General features: G+C 50.3%; 1 long non-coding RNA gene and 2 pseudogenes across 1 annotated transcript; 1 reads left to right on the top strand and 2 right to left on the bottom strand.

Moving 5' to 3' along the window:
• The first annotated feature begins 3,520 nt into the window (after window positions 1-3,520).
• On the top strand, window positions 3,521-10,349 carry LOC107195667. The gene is made up of 5 exons (XR_001516871.2): window positions 3,521-4,036; window positions 4,509-4,603; window positions 8,287-8,430; window positions 9,051-9,111; window positions 9,265-10,349. It is a non-coding gene; the product is annotated as an uncharacterized LOC107195667 (long non-coding RNA).
• LOC112479710 lies at window positions 4,081-4,199 on the bottom strand (annotated as a pseudogene).
• Window positions 10,350-11,117: 768 nt separating the features above from the next.
• On the bottom strand, window positions 11,118-11,236 carry LOC112479703 (annotated as a pseudogene).
• Window positions 11,237-14,483: the final 3,247 nt, after the last annotated feature.

Genomic DNA, 14,483 nt, shown 5'->3' with positions numbered 1-14,483 from the left:
TGGAGGACAGGGGGCTGTCTGGGGCGGTGGGGGAATGGGGGGCACGATCAGGGTGTTGGGACAGTTTCGGAGCGACTAGGGGGAACTAAGGAGCTGGGATTAGGGACGAGAAAGAGTATTAGGGTCCGTTTAAGGGAGGTGGGGAGGAGTTTGGGGAAGACAGAGCTCATGAGGGAAGCTTGCGGGGGGGAGTCACGGGAGAAGATTGGGAGGTCAGGGGTAGGAAAGTGGGGAGCCGGAAGAGGGGCCCCTAGATGGGGTGAAGGGAGGCACGGGAAACTGAAAGTCGAGGGAAATCGGGAATCATAAGCGACAGGTGTGAGGTCAGGGAGTTCAGGGCAGATATTTGCAAGGCAGGGGAAGAGCTGAACTGTAGGGGGTACAAGAAGTGAGAGTTTGGGGGCGATAAGGGTCCCTGAGGGGAAGGAGGAGGCTGAAACGGGCAGGAAATGAGGGTGAATCAGAAGAGGGGGCGCCCTTGCCACTTCCAGGCTCCTGGAGGGAGGGGCGCTCCCTGCCCATTGTCCTTGGCCTGGCCAGGACGTCCGGTGACATTCCTGGGGACGCGACGTCGGGTTATGTAACACCGCCAGGCCCAAGAGAGGGGACGGAGTCAGGACTGCCGGGTTCCTTTCCACGCCCTGTCCCAAGGGAGGGACACGGGTCGGGATTCCCGAGCGGCTTGTGATGTCACAAGTGGGCGGAGTCCACCTAAGGCTCGAACTTGTTTTCTGGCTCCTCCCCTCCCCCCCAGTGGAAAAGCTAGGACTGGATCTGAGACCAGATCCAGGTGGGAAGGGGCGTCCCTAGCGAGGCGGTTGACTGAGGCGGCCTGATGGTCAAGCCTGAGTCCCAGAGCGTGCTGACCCCTTTCATTTGATTCATTCATTCAATTAAGATGTATTGAGCCCCTACTGTGTGCCTAGGTGATGGGGACACGGCAGCAAATAAAACAAGTCCCTGAGACTAGGAGTCCCTGGACTGACCCGATTCTGAGCCCGGGGAGACTACACCTCAGCTAGACCTCCTGGAAGCTGGACCTCTTTCACAAGACAGACCTCCAAGCGTGGATCCTCTCCCCAACCTCTAGGAGACCCTTCCCTACTGCAGGAGGCAGAACACATCTCAGTTCCCGAGTCCCTGGTCTCTGCATGACTGTAACCCTATCGCCTTTACCCCCCACCTCCAATCCCATGGCCTGTCACTTCCTCCTAGCCTCATCCCCCCCACAGGGCATGACTAGAGATGCTAGTTGTAACAGGCAGTTGGCGAATCACTCAGACGTCACAAGAGCTGACTGTGCTATCATCGTGTCCCTTAGATGTCATCAGACAGCCTCAGTCTCCTCCTATAAACACCTCTGGGGTCCTGTGAGCCTGAGGAGGGGGCACTGACCTGTTGCCAGTGCTACCTCGGCCCCCCAAAGGGACTGATTTACTTCCACCCAAACCCTTCATCGTTAAGGCTCTGGAAGGCACCTTCTTGGCTACCCTCACTCTTCTTCCAGGCAGCCTTCCTTCGACCACCTCTGATTCCCTGGGCTCTACCTCTGGCCTTTCAGACCTTCCCTCTCTGATCTCACCTCCTCCCATGCCATCCATTTTGAAAAGGCTTCAAAGCTAGGCTCTCAAACGGACACATCCCTGTACCTCTCCAAGCCTCAGTTTTCACCTCTCTAAAATGGGTACAGTAGTGGTCTCTGGCCCGCACACTGGGAAGAGTAATTTCAGTGAGGTCCCTTCTGTGACAGACTTAGCACAGCCTTAGCAGTCTTAAAGACTTCGTAAGAGCTCAGCGAATCCTTCTAGCCGAGGTACATAAATAGTTAACAGTGAGAAGTGGGGATCAAATTGGAGGAGGGTATATACCTTAAAAAAGTATGTACCAATATTTTCCAAAATTCCCGTTAAAAAATTATTTAAAAATTACCGTCTCTGGACTGACTTTGAAACTCTTCTGGGCATCCTCCACCCCGCTCCTTCCTCCTCCTGGGTTTCATCTAAGGGATGACCCCACCATCCATCCTGTCACCTGAGTGGATGCCTGGACCTCATCCAGGGTGCCTCCTTCCCTTCACAGCCTCTCAGCCACCAAGTCTGGTCCTTCCCGCCTCCTGTCTCTCAAATCTGCCCTTTCCTCCTCCTCCTCCCTAGGTCCAGGCCCCTTCCCACCTCCTCCCCTCCCGTCTACCTACAGGAGGCAACCAGAAGGTCTTACTAAAGTATAAACCCTCTCTCCTGCTCAGAACCTGCCGTGGCTCCCCAGTGCCCTTGGGGGAACAGTCCAGGCTTCTCGCCAGAGCCCATGGGCACAGTTTGGCTGATCCTTGCTGACTTTTCCAGCCTCCTAATTCCTTGATTCCCAAATATGTGATTCTTCTTGGCTTAAAGGATCTTCCAGTCCAATCTCTTTGCCTGGTGGGGACCTTACCACCACTTAAGCCTGTTTTCCATCCACGGCCAAGCACGTCCGCCTAAACCAACCTCTGTATACTACAGCCAGCTCCCTAGGGCCACACAGGACAGGGTAGTTTCTCTATCCTGTGATATTTCAGAGACTAGAAGATGCTGACAGTGTTGCCTTTGCACTTGAGGAAAATGCACGTGGTGTTGAGATCCTTGAGGCTGATTCTTGGAATAGGTACTGAAAGAGTCACAGGATATCAGATTGGGAAGGTGACTTAAAGGATCCAAATGCTAAAAGGAGACCTAGGCCCAGAGGGAGCAGGGTTCTAGCTGTTCCCACTGCCTGGAGCTATCGTGTCTAATCACTGATCTGTAAGGCAGGAAAGAATCCTCGAGCGATTGGGATTGGTGAACAAAACGATGGGTGCCAGGATGGGCCCCGACTCTGGTGACAGAGACCCCGACCTTGTTGACTTCAGACCTGCGTCTGTCCCCAGCCTGAGCCCAACCCTAGCCCTAGAGTGAATCTCAAAACTGGGCACAGGATGATGAAACTGGTTCCGACTCGGACCTAAGCCCACCCGGTCCACTACAGAAACAAGCCGAGAAGTCAGAGCTTCGCCCCCAGCCCTCTGCACGCTGGTTTCGTGTCGGACTTCCTGTGACCTCCCATCCTCCCCTCATAAGGTTGACTGAAAGGAACGAGATTGGTGCTGTGGGCGAGGAGGGTAAATAGGGACAGGGCTTCGGGCTGGGTAGGTTGGGAACACGGTTGGGGCGGACAAGGCTGGAAATGAAGATTAAGATAGGGAAGGGGGAGGGGGTAATGGTCAGAGATGCGGGATGAAGGGCGGGGGCCAGAAGACGGGGAGCGTAGGGGGATGGTGGGGAGAGGGAAGGGATGAAGCAAGGCAGGTGACAGGTTGGGGGATGCGGGTTGGGGTCGCGCTGGGTGCAGTGCGAACGCCAGGAAGGGTTGGGGACAGCGAGGCCCGGCTGGGCTCAGCACCCCCTCCCTCCCCGCTGCCTCCCTTTCCGCTCCCCGGAAGCGCTGAGTCGTCCTGCCTTTTCTGGGGGCCGCTATTTCGGGCTCGGCTCCGAGTGCGGCAACTATTTTTAGCCGCGCTCGGGTAAAAATGGAGCCGGCGTCGCGCGGGTTCCCGAGGCCGTGCGCGCCCCCCTTGCGAGAACGGGGGCCGGGGGCGCGCGCCTGAGTCACCGCCTCCCGCGGCCCCGCTGCGCCGCGAGGAGCACGGACCGCTGGCTCCGGACACCCCGCATCCGCTCGAACCTTCTGGGTCCCTGGGCACCTGGAAACCGGCAGGCTCAGAATATTCCAGGAACATCGCGACGCGTCCACCCGGCCTCCAGCGGCTGACGGCGGACTTTGGGGCAGAGGCGCCCCCTGGTGGTCCTACCGGGGATTGCAGGCAGGAGCTGGCCAGGATGAGTCCAGCCATTCTCCTCTCTACAAACCACCCCCCCACACACCTATTTCTAAATGAGGAAACTGAGGCAGGGAGAGGAACTGATTGGGACCTTGCAGCCTGAATTGCAAGGTACGGTCGTTCAGCTTCAGCCTGGACACCTCGACACCTCCCTTAGTGGCGAACTCACTACCTGTCAGACAAGTAGGTGCTATTTCTTTTTTTTTTTTTTTCTTTCTTTTTTTTAACGCCTACAGCACCTGGTCTTCCTAGGTGGTCTCCCATCCAAGTACTAACCAAGCCTGACCCTGCTTAGCTTCCGAGATCAGACAAGATCCAGCACGTTCATGGTGGCATGGCTGTAGACCTATTTCTTTTTATTAGTAGTATTTATCTAGTCATTCAACAAATCTTTGTCAGGAGTGCGCTGTGTGCTAGGCACTGTGCTAGGTGATGGGGACATAGCAGTGAAAAGGACAGACAGAGATGTCTACCCTCATGGGGCTGACATTCTAATAGGGGAGACAGTAAATACATAAGATGGTTTCAGATTGTGATAAGCACTGAGGGGAAAGTAAAATGGAATGATATAGTTTTTTAAAAAGGGGGGGATATTTTGGTAAGAGTAGTCAGGCAAGACTCCGGTTTAATTCAATCCTCTCATTCTATTTCACAGACCTGGAGACAGAAGCCTGGAGAGGACCCAGTTGAGGACTGAGCTTGAAGACTGTAGATTACATGAGTGTCCACTGCATAATTGTTCAGCTTCAGGTTGGTCCCATCCTGTGTCCAGGAGCTTGTTTCCTCCCAGCCTATAGATACCATCCGTCAGCAGTAGTAGTAATATCGATTACTATTTAAAAAATAATAATAATAGCTACTATTTATCCAGCACCTAGTCTGTGCCAAGCAGTCCACTAAGTGAGATATTGCTCCCACGCCCCATGAACGGATGAGGAAAACTGTTCCCCACATCCATTCTCTTCCGGCCACACTGGAGGGAAGAGACCGTGACCCAGGCCCAGCCAATCAGAGCATTCCAGGCCTTCTGCCCTCTGATGACAGTGATTGGTTCAGTGGTGGGCATGTGACCCATTTGGGCCCGTCAGTAATAGAACCACTGGGCAGGAGACCTTTCTTCCCTCTGGGGTCACCAGGAGGGTGAGGTGTGAGTACAGAGCTGCTGGCGCCATCTTTGCTACCTCAAGGAAGGTCTTTCTGAGAAAAATATCAGAGAAATTTGGAACCCAGAGCTTAGGCAGTGGCCTCATATCATTGTCACTTGAGATCCTGGGTCAAGCTGCTACTGAAGGTAGTCCTACCCCTTGACCTTTTATTATTGTTATTATTTATTCCTATAGCACCTGGTCTTCCTAGGTGGTCTCCCATCCAAGTCCTAACCAGGTCCGGCCCTGCTTGGCTTCCGAGATCAGACATCGGGCTTGTTCAGGGCGGCATGGCCGTAGACCATGGACTGTGGCTTGCACTGGGGCGCGAACCCAGGACCTTCTGTGTGTGAAGCAGACGTGCTGACCGCTATGCTATGGAGCCACGTCTTTGCCTTTTTTTTTTTTAACATGAGCCAATACATTTTCCTAAACCAGTTTGCACGTGGGAGACTCCTGATTAATTCACTTTCCCTCTTCGAGAGTCCCCAGGAACTGATCCTGACACTTTCCACTGCCCCTAGTCCTTGAGAATGGACCACCGTACCCCATTTGTCACACACTGCCCCCCTCCGCCCCCCGTGCAGGCACAGACAGCTCGTGTGCATCTGGGCTCCCCCCATCTGGGCAGGCACTCCTATGCGGACTCTAGGTCTGCTCATTTCTGTGTCCGTAGGAATAGACCAGGATCGGAACCTGGGCACCCAGGCTGCTCTCTGGCAGGGCCACTTTCCACAGTCACCACTGTCTAGTGGCGAGGTTACCCCACTGCACCCTCTACTCTCTTCCACTGTCAGGATTTCAGCCCTGTTTGGGCCCAGGAGGCCTCCCACTCCAGAACCAAGTGTCTAGCGGCTCTTGGATGCCTCCCCCTGGTGTCCCACAGGATTTCACCCGACCTCAACAACCTTCCTGTGCCTCTTCCTCCTGGGTCCCCGGCACAGGCATAGTCCCACACTGACCCCTTCTCCTAGACCAGAGGCCTGGGCCTCCTCCTGGATGTCATCTTCCATTTACCTCCCATACCTTTCCATTCAGTCTTAGAGATTTCATTGGTTCTCCCTCCCCACCTCCCACCACTTGATCCCCTATCCCTATTTCATCCTCCCTCCGCTCCTCCCTGCTCTCCTGCCTCAGGCCCACCAGCTCTCATCTAGCAGGATCTTGCCAAACCACGGACTGGTCCCTGTCAGGTCTTGGCCCTACTGGGAGCCCTCTGTGGCTCCTGGGTTCCAGTCTCCGACTTCCGTGCGAGGCCCGCGGTGACCTGCCGCCTTCTTCAAGCTCATCTCTTGCTCCCCGCTTACCCCAACGCACATTAACTCCGTCCTTGAATAATACCCAGACTGCTCGCCTTTTCCCAAGTGCATCATAGCTCAGCATGCCTCCCGACCTTGAACGGTCTGTTTCCTCTGCCCAGAATGCCTTTGCCGACTTTCTCTACCTAGCGAATATATTTCTCAGTCCTTCAAGGTCCAATCAACCATCCCCTCCCCCGAGAACCCTTGCGTGACTCCCTCCAAGCTAAGCCAGCCCCTCCCCTCAAGGGTAGGGGTGGCTCACTCTGCTCAGCAGTGTGTGCGAGGCGCCTTGTACACACGGTCTCATTGAGTTCCCCCCAGAACCCTCAGGGGCCAGAAACAAACAGTCCCAGCTCCAGGATGAAGAAACTGAGACTCAGAAGGGACAAGTGACTCATTGAAAGAATCGCAGGCCAGAGAGGGGACAGAGTCAGGATTTGAAGTCATGACCTCCCGCAGCCTGGCTCATCCAATTATGCTGAGTATTTATCTCGGTTTTGTAAGTTTTTATTTTATGACATTTTCAATAGAGGCACACACGTATTTAATTTATGAATAAAAAATATACTCCACGTAGAGTCCTGGGTGGCTTTGTGGCCTCTCTCAGTTAATAGCTTCTTCAGCTGTAGGTGTAAAAAAAAATAAAAATAAGGGATTGTAAACTGATAAGGTCCTTGCAATCTGTGAGGTCAACCAAGGGTTGCCTTGCCTTTTTTAAAAAAAATAGCTTCTTCATCTAGTGCCTCCTCCTCCTGGGTCCCCAGCACAGGTATAGTCAGTCCCACATCCAGGCATGACCAGAACAGGAAATTCAGCGCATCTTTAGAGGCCACATTTAAAAAGATTTCTTTTTTAATTGTTCAATTACAGTTGACATTCGATATCATGTTAGTTTCAGGTGTACAACATAGTGGTTAGACATTTCTATACCTTACGAAGTGATCACCCCATTAAGTCTAGTACCCACCTGGCACCATACACAGTTATTACAATATTATGGACTATATTCCCTATGCTATACTTTACATCCCCGTGACTATTTTGTAACTGCCAATTTATACTTCTTAATCCCTTCACCTTTTTCATCCACCTCCTAACTCCCCTCCTACTTGATAATCACGTTTGTTCTCTTTATCTATGAGTTTGTTTCTGTTTTGTTTATTTCTATTATTCTTTAGATTTCACATATAAGTGAGAGTATATGGTATTTGTTTTTCTCTGTTTGACTTTCACTTAGCACAATACCCTCTAGGTTTATCTACATTGTCACAAATGATAAGATTTTATTATTTTCCATGACCTAGCATATTCCATTTCTGGGTATTTACCCAAAGAAATTTAAAACACTAATTTGAAAAGGTACACTCAACCCTATGATCACTGCAGTGTTATTTACAATGGCCAAGATATGGAAGACCTTGGTTGACCTCACAGATTGCAAGGACCTTGTCAGTTTATAATCCCTTATTTTTTTATTTTTTACGCCTACAGCACTTGGTCTTCCTAGGTGGTCTCCCATCTAAGTACTCACCAGGCCCGACCCTGCTTAGCTTCTGAGATCAGACATGGGGCTTGTTCAGGGAGGCATGGCCGCAGACGGATTTCTTCAGATAAATACCCAGAAGTGGCATTGCTGGATTATACGGTAGTTCTGGTTTTAACTTTTTGAGGAACCTCCAAACTGTTTTCCATAGTGGCTGCCCCAATTTGCAACCCCACCGACAGTGCACAAGGGTTCCCTTTTCTCCACGTCCTCGTAAACACTTGTTGTTTGTCGATTTATTGATAATAGTCATTCTGACAGGCGATTGCTCATTGTGGTTTTCATTTGCATTTCTCTGACGGTTGGTGACGTTGAGCATCTTTTCATAAGTCCATTGGCCTTCCGTATGTCCCATTTGGAGAAGCGTCTAGTCAGGTCCTCTGCAGGCCATAATTTTGACATGAACATCAGTTATTGCTCCTCTTGAATGTGCTTCTGACACAGATTGTTCCAGAACACCACAAGAAATCCCAAGGCTCAGTGGCCCCAGAACAAATGCCCCTCCTCCCCGACACCTGATGTCCTCCCAGATGGAAAATACGCTGATGGCGAATTCCAGGGACCAGGGCTGTCCACGAGAAATATGATGTGAGTCACGTGTCTAAGTAACCTCACTAAAAAAAGGAAAAAAGAAACAGGTGAAAATAATTTTGTATATGTATTTTTTTAACCAGATATATGCGAAATATTTCAACATGTCCTCAGAATCAGCAATTATTGATGAGATATTTTACATTTTTATCGTGTCAAATCTTGGAAATCTGGTGTGAATTTTACACTCACTACACATCTCATTTTGGACCAGCCACGTTTTCAGTGCCGAAGAGCCACATGTGGCCAGCAGCACAGCAGGGGGCGATGGGCTGGCCATGGACCTGGGAGTGTGGCTTCCCCAAAGTCGAGACAGTGAGCTCCGGTTGACAGCGTGGCTCACAGTCAAGACCCCAGACTCTGAAGCCAAACTTTGGGGTTCAGATGCTAGTTCTGGAACTTCCAAGTGCAGCTCTAACCTCTCTGCACCTCAGTTTACTCTTCTATAAAAGGGGGCCTCACCAACGAAGCTTCGTAAGGATTTCGTGCATATTAAATTAACTCACAGATATTAAACAGTGAGAACAGGCCCTGGAACATATTAAGTACAGTATGAGTATTGCCTTTTATTATTTGAAATTTGTGAAAGAGAAAATCTCTTACTCTCATATTACCAGCTGAAGAATGAAAAACTCCTTTCAAATCTCCCCACCGTCAAAGTGGAGCTGTCCAGGGCAGGTGAGTGCGCACAGCCTGCACGAGACTCTGGGTTCTCAGGGGTCATGTGCCCGCCTCCATGGATGGAACCGGCGTGCGCGGTCACCAAGCTTTGGACGCCTCCCAGTCTGAACTCCCCACCTGTTTCCTTGTTCTCATTTTTTTTCTGTTTAGATCTGTGTAGTGGGTTGAACGGTGTCCGCCTCCCCTCCCAAGATATGTCCACCTGACACCTGTGAATGTGAGCTGGTTTGGAAAAAGGGTGATTAAGGTACGGACTTTGAGATGAGATCACTCTAGATTATCCAAATGGGTCCTAAACCCAACGGCAAGTGTCTTTATAAGAGACAGGAGGAGAAGACACAGACGCACAGAGAAGCCATGTGACGATGGAGGCAGAGACGGGAGCGGTGTAGCCACAAGCCCAGGATCGGCCGGAGCCACCAGAAGCTGGGAGCGGCGAGGATCCTCCCCTAGAATCTTCCGACGGAGTGTGGCCCTGCTGACACCTTGATTTCGGATTTCCGGCCCCCAGAACCGTGAGAGAAGAAATTTCTTTTGTTTTAACCAACCAAGTTTGTGGTGACTTGTTACGGCAGCCACAGGAAATGAATATAATAATCTGTCTGGGGACCCGTTTCTTCCTCCCTGAAAGCAGTTTCTGTGGCTTTTAGATGCCATCTCACAGGAGGGAACTAAGGCCTGGAAAGAGGGCGGAGCCGGAACCAGACCTCAGGCCCCCAGAACCTCATCCAAGTTCAGGGGTCACTGTGGAAACTTGCAGGGCATTTCGCCTGTTAGAAAAATGTAGAACGCTTATTGAGTTTTCTTTTAAGGCAGTGGTGGAGAACACAAACTTTGGTCGGAGTCCTGGTTCGGTTGCTCACTTGCTGTGTGGCCTTGGGCTAGAGGCTAACCTCTCTGTGCCTCCGTTTCCTTCTATAAAATGGGGATAATGAGATAAGTCATCTCAGAAGGTTGTGATGTGGAGTATATGAGAATCCATAGACTTTACTGGGAGTCTTTGCAAATGCTATAAGATGAGAAAAATAAATAAGGTATAAAAATTGGAAGGCGAGAGATAAAACTACCGTTTGGGTCATTTTCCAGGAAAAACTAAGAGAATCAACAGACTATTTTAATATGAGAATTTGCCCAGATTGCCTGTTAAAAGGTCAACCAACCATACTTAATAGCATCCATCAACTAGAAATTATAAGAGAAATAAGATAAAGGATTAATAAATTAGAAAAATGTCATCTGCGTGTACTGGTGACTTTCAGATTTCAATCTTAAGCCCACAGCTCCCTCCTGCCTACTGGTATTCCCCCTGGCGTGTCTTGATGGTTTCTCCAACGCTAAGGGGGCTCCGTCAGAATTCCCCGCCTTCCTCCCCAGCCTGCTCTCCTGGGTCACGTTACTGCCAGTCTCTCAAACCTAAGCATTCTTCTCGATTGCCCATCACCCTAGTCTAGGATGCCATCTGGTCTTTCCTGGCCAATTGCAGTGTCTTCCTCTCTGGGCTTTCTGTTTCCATCCTTGACCCGCTACAATTCATTCTCCACTCAGAATAAGGTCCAGAATACTTACCGCAGCCTTCGAGGCCTTATGTAATCTGGTCCCTTCGCTGCCCAGCCTTATTTCTTGTCACTCTCGCCCTTGCTCCCTGTGCTCCAGTCTTTTTTCTGTTTCTCAAACTCACGAAGCAATTTCCTACCACAGGGCCTTTGCACAAACTGTTCCTGCTTGTCTGGCCTGGAAAGCTCTCCCTCCTGTCTTTTCACCTTGCAGATTCCCGGTCATCCTTTATGTCACTTCTTTTTTTTTAGACGAAGCAACCCTTGGTTGACCTCACAGATTGCAGGGATCTTGTCAGTTTACAATCCCTTATTTTTTATTTTTATTTTTTATTTTTTTGAAGGGGAGGCAAGGCAACCCTTGGTTGACATCGCAGATTGCAAGGACCTTGTCAGCTTACAATCTCTTATTTTTTATTTTTATTTTATTTTATTTTATTTTATTTTTTACGTCTACAGCACCTGGTCTTCCTAGGTGGTCTCCTATCCAAGTACTAACCAGGTCAGACCCTGCTTAGCTTCCAAGATCGGATGGCATTGGGCTTGTTCAGGGTGGCATGGCCGTAGACTACAATCCCTTATTTTTTATGCTTATAGTATATGTCTCTTCTTAAGTGCTCCTTTGATGGAGAAACCTCTCCTGCCCTCCCATTTCCATCCCAGTTAAAATTATGTTCCCGCATTTTTGTTATTCTTGGCATTTGTCAGGTTTATATGATTATTAGTTCAGTGATTCTTAAACTTTTTGGTTACAGAGTCCCTTATGTTCTCAAAAATCATTGAGGACCCCAAAGAGTTTTTGTTAATGTGGATTATATCTATCACAATATTCACTATATTGGAAATGAAACTGGTGAATTAAAAACCACTTTTTGATTCATTTAAAAATAATACAAAACCGATTTTGTGTTAACATAAATCATACAGTTTTAATTAAGAGTGACCATATTTTCCAAATCAAAAAAAAAAATTAGTAGTTTAATTACTAAATTTAAAAAATTTAGTTTTTGCAAATTACTTTAGCTTCTGGCTCGACGGAAGACATCTGGGTCCTCACATCTGTCTGCTTCTGTGTTTAGTCTGTTACGACATTGTGCAAGCTGCATTGTAGACTCAGAAAAGAGTGAGTGAGAAAGGCAGGTGTCTTAATATTATTATGATTATCATTTTGACCTTGGGGTTCTCTTGAAGGATTACTGGGGACCCCCCTCCCCCAGGGTTCTGTGGACTGCACTTTGAGAATCTCTCCTTAGCTTTGGGTTCTCTAGGGCCTAAAGACAGCGTCCTGGGAACTAAAGACCTCTGGGGCCAGGCGACCTGGTTTAAGAGACAACCCTGACTACTAACAAAGTGAGCTACTAACGAGCCTCGGTTTCTTCATCTCTAACATGGGGGTGGTGACGATAAAAATAATGAAAGCACCTTCCCGCTAGGGTTGTAATGACACCCATAGGAGATGGTTCTCAGAATCTCACCTGGCACGTTGCATACGATAAACATTTGCTATTATAATTTGGAAAATGTCATTTTCTTTTATTATCAACACTTTATCCATGCAATCAATTTCTCCGGAGGCCTGTTTTTGTGCTGAGCAATGCTGGGGACACGGTGATGACTGAGAAGGGCCTGGCCCTGCCCTCATGGGGCTCCCGGTTCAGTGGGCCCGGGAGTTTTCATTTGTGAGAGATGGCCCTTAACACCAGGTCTCTGAAGAGCATGAGTTCTTAAGACTGAGTAGGCAGGGAAGGGTGGGAACAGCATGCAAGGAGCTAGGGCAAGTGGAGAGGGGACATGCTCTGGCCTGGTGACAGGCCGGGTTATTTTTCCGTTCCTCTGTGCCGGAGACGGCTCCATACTGTTTCTGGTGAGAGGCAGGCGTGCCTCTCCGGTTCGTCTCCTCTCCTCCCCGACCTCTCTTCCTGTACAAAGTTCTCGGATTCTGGGCTCTTCGAGGGAAGTCCCACCTCCGATCTAACTTCAGTCTCTCATGCTGCAGATCCCCCCCGTCTGCTGTATATCCATCCACGGTGGTGACCGGTGGAAACTCTGGACATCGCAGTCGAAGGGGTCCTAGGAGGGCGCGGGGTCGGGGCCAGGCGCCTCTACTGCCCCCCATCCGGGGGCCGCCACTCCGGGCTGGGTGAGTCAGCCCCCGCGGCTCCCGCGTCATCTCGGCCGCTCCTCTCGGCGCTATTTCGGGCTCCGGGCGCTATAAATAGAGGCTCGCCCAGCGGAGCCGCCCCCCTCCTCCCCGGGCCCCCCCTGCGTGCCCGACCCCGCAACGATCGCCGGGCCGCGCGTCACCGCGGCTAAGTTTAGAGGCGGGAGGGGATGCCGGCCCGGTCACTGCGCCCCGGTTTCCAGAGCCTTCGGCCCGGCTGCTCGCCACCCAGAGCCCCTCGGGCGGACGTGGGGTTGGGGTCTCCCCATAGTCTCCATCCCCACCGCACAGAGAAAATTGGAAGTTAGGATAAGGGAAAGGTTCAGGAGTGGGGCAGGGGTCGGACTCGAGACGCCGGGGAACTTGGGCTGCGACTGGAGTTTGAACTTGGAGCTTTTGTGGGAAGGAAGCGGAATCAGAGTGTGGGCCGCTGGAAGATTCGAACTCACAACTCTGGGAGCTGGGCGGACTCAAATCCGCGACCCGAGAGCTCAATTTGCGAATCGAGTGTAGAAATCAAACTTGCAAGTAACGTAGAACCGAGGGCAACAGCGCCCTCGACCTTAACTAATGTAAACAGGCTCAGAGTTTATTAACTGCACGCGGCGGGGTCTTTGTTGCACTTTTGAAACAGAGAAAGGAGTCGGGAGAAGCAAAAGGGCCGCATGCCGCTTTCTGGGGGTGGGGGGTGTCTTGTTCCCTTGCGGGTCCTGGCGGAGCGCTCAGGGTGTCCTCTTGTGGGGCGCTATCGCCCCCTGGCGGCAAAGGCGTGAGTTGCAGGCCTGTTTGGCAGTTCTTTCCCCAGGGGGAGAAACTGAGTCCCGCCCTGGTTGGACTCTTAGAAATCCTCTCTGCCCTCGGATTCAAAGACACATTTCTATGATCCTTCTCTATGTCGCTGGGGCTCGGTTCCCTCATCTGTCAAATGAGCTAATAATATCTAAGGGGAAGGTTGTTGTGAGGCTTTAGCTCATAGCAAGAGCTCACTCTACAGCAGGCCCCGGGGGCGGGGTGGGGGGAAGGTACGTCCAAGACCCCCAGTGGGTGCCTCAAAGGCAGATAGTACCCAACCCCGTATATACTATGGTTTTTCCTATACATACCTATGACAGTTTATGTACATTAGGCACAATTAGAGATTAATAATAACTAATAAAACAGAACTATAACAATACTTTTACTGTAATAAAAGTTATGTGAATGTGGTTTCTGTCTCTCAAAATAGTTTATTGTACTGTATTCAACTTTTCAGTCAAACGAAGCACCTTATGGCCTCTCTTTGGCGTGTCTTAAACTGCCAGCCTCGCTACTTTCGTGCTTTGGGGCCATTATTAAGTAAAATAAGGGTGACTCAAACATAAGCACTGTGGTACTGTGACAGTCAATCTGATAACCAAGACAGCTACTAAGTGACTAACGGGCAGGGAATGTATACAACGTGGACGCACTGGACAAAGGAATGATTCATGTCCGGGTGGGACGGAGCAGGATGGTGCAAGGTTTCGTCACGCTACTCAGAATGGTACACAATTTAAAACTTATAAATTGTTTATTTCTGGAATTTTCCATTTAATATTTTTGGACCGCGGGGGACCACAGGTTAACTGAAACTGCAGAAAGCAGGACCGTGGATAAGGGAGGACTACTGTGTTTTG

This window comes from Pteropus alecto, unplaced genomic scaffold (genome assembly GCF_000325575.1).
Source record: "Pteropus alecto unplaced genomic scaffold, ASM32557v1 scaffold194, whole genome shotgun sequence".
In the NCBI taxonomy this organism is placed as follows: Eukaryota; Metazoa; Chordata; class Mammalia; order Chiroptera; family Pteropodidae; genus Pteropus; species Pteropus alecto.
Note: the sequence above shows the minus strand (reverse complement) of the source record. Positions and strands in the feature narration are given on the sequence as shown.